This window comes from Penaeus japonicus, unplaced genomic scaffold (genome assembly GCF_977035675.1).
Source record: "Penaeus japonicus unplaced genomic scaffold, GWHDUDI00000001_assembly GWHDUDI00000028, whole genome shotgun sequence".
Classification (NCBI taxonomy): domain Eukaryota; kingdom Metazoa; phylum Arthropoda; class Malacostraca; order Decapoda; family Penaeidae; genus Penaeus; species Penaeus japonicus.
Genome location: NW_028234430.1, coordinates 1,596,472 through 1,598,971, shown reverse-complemented (window position 1 = coordinate 1,598,971; position 2,500 = coordinate 1,596,472). Strand labels below are relative to the sequence as shown.

The following is a 2,500-nucleotide window of genomic DNA, read 5'->3' as shown; positions in this document are numbered from 1 at the left end:
TCTTTTCTATCCCTTTTTTTAGAATTATTTTTCATTCTTTTCTATCCCATTCCTTCCTGTGAGAGGAAAAAGAAAAAATATATTAATTTTTAATTCATTTTAGAATTATTTTTCATTCTTTTCTATCCTGTGAGAGGAAAAGGGGGAAAAAGTATTGATTTTCTCCTTAGTTTAGATTTATATTTATATATATATTTCTATTCCATTCCTTCCTGTGAGAGGAAAAAGAAAAAGAAAAAAACATTAATTTTCAACTTATTTTAGAATTATATCTTAAAAATGTATATCCTATTCCTTCCTGTGAGAGGAAAAAAGTATTCATTTTCAACTTATTTTAGAATTATATTTTTAATTTTTTTTATCCTATTCCTTCCTGTGAGAGGAAAAAGGGGAAAAAGATAAAGAATAATAATAATAATTTTCTCCCTTTTTTAGAATTATATTTCATTCTTTTCTCCCCCATTCCTTCCTGTGAGAGGAAAAAGGGGGAAAAATATATATATATTAATTTTCTCTTTTTTTTAGAAATATATTTCTTTTTTTCTATCCCTATTTCTAATCATTGTTTTATCCTTTTCTTTATTCTTTATCCTATTTCTATGTTTATTTTTACGATAAGAAGGGATAGATCCCGAGATCCCGGGGAGTTTCCGTGATTAATGGATGTTGTAATTGGATACACTCTGTGTCTATCGTATTGTTATGCGGGATATGAAATAGGCAGATATCGCATTGATTTGCGTTATCGGATACACCCGTCTTATATTCTCTTACCAATTACGAATAGCCAGAAGTAGTATATCAGATATCATTTGAATTCTGTGTACACAATCTATTACAAATATTGCCTTTCGGAAAAAAAAGATGTATTTATATTCCATATACTGTATTGTCGTAATCTATTTTTTTTTTTTTCTTATCCAAGATCGATTCATTATTCATCTATTTTTTTTTTCATTTTCATTTTCAATCGACTCATCTTCACTCACCGTCTCTGCCACAACCCTGTGAGAGTGACAGATAAAAATAAACCAAAAACATATCACTCAGATATAATTATTTCGTAATTTCTCTATCTAATCGACCATGCATTGCACTGTCTCCTTGATCCCCAAGACCGTTCATGCAATTCCATCATAAGTTATCTTGATCAGCTTGCTCTCTCATGCAACAGCCCTTAATGCATGACTTGTTCATGACGATTGCTCTGTTGTTTTCAATATCCCTCTTTCTCTCTTGGGTGGATATTCCTCTTTCTTCGGTCTGTGAGTTTCTCTCTATCTCTCTCTCTGTCACTCTGGCTATCTATCCATCTATCTTTTGTTTATTGGTTCATCTTATAGGAATGAAAAATTGAATCTCTCTCTATGTGTGTGTGTGTGTGTGTGTGTCTATCTTTATATCTCCCTCTCTATCTCTTCTCTCTAACTATCTATCCCTTCCTCACCTTCCATATTCACCCCCCCCCCCTCCCCACCCAGCCTCCCCCAGCCTTCCTCTCTTTTCATCAAACACAAGAGCATTCCACTTCACCAACGCCCCCAAACATTTCCACATGATAAACTCGCTTCATTCCGGATGGTTGTGTGGGAAACACCGCATCCCATAGGAAATGACCTTATGTTTACTTTCCCCGTCGGTTGGGTCACATAGCCGAGGAACAAACATGTGTCTACGTGTCTGTGTAAGTGGGTGTGTGTCTAAGTGGGAAATGTGTCTGGGGGAAGGGTGTTAATGTGTGTGTGGGGGGGTGGAGTGGGGGTGGGGGGGGTGAGTGGGGGGGTGTGGGTGTGGGTGTGTTTGTGTAAGTGTGTGTGGGTGTGTGTGTGTGTGCTTCAACGATCAGACGAATGGATGGGTGTACCTGCGTGTGTGTGTTTGTGTGTATGTGTTAATGCGTGTATATGTTCCTGTATGTGTGTTCACGAAGCGAAACTTGTCTGATCAAATATGAGTTTATTCCCGCTTCTCTAAACAGTAAATAAGGCTCAACTAGATCTAACATTTAAACGGAAATAACTTAACTCATCCACGCTGCCAAGTGGAAATGTGGACCAGTAAAGTTAGCGAAAACATTTCAGGAAATTACTGCGTTTAAGTTGATATCATCAAGATTATCACTAAGACATCATCACCAATATACTATCACATTAACATTACCAAGTTAAGCATATGTTTCCCAAGATTAAAAAATAGTTATTTGAAATAGACATATTCCGGCCATTTATTACACTAAATTCGTGGAAACGTGGATAAACAGAAGGGAGACAAAATAGAGAAAAGTTGAAATGTGGAAGAAATAGAGGCGAGGAGAGCGGAAGGAGATAAAGATGAGAGGATAATTACAGGATCATCAGAGAGCAGGATGAATAAATAATAGGAGTATTGGCGAATGAACAGAGGAGATAGAGAAAATATATGATAAATAGAAGAAATAGAGGAGAAGAGAAACAGGGGAGCTAGACAGAACAGAGAACGAACGCAAGGAATGGAGGACAGG

The 2,500-nt window shown here is 36.3% G+C and overlaps 1 protein-coding gene across 1 annotated transcript in view; it reads right to left on the bottom strand.

Annotated features, from left to right (window-relative positions):
- The window catches only part of LOC122254619 (delta-sarcoglycan-like), a 29,784-nt gene that overhangs the window by 12,897 nt on the left and 14,387 nt on the right, over positions 1 to 2,500 (bottom strand). The window lies entirely within an intron of this gene.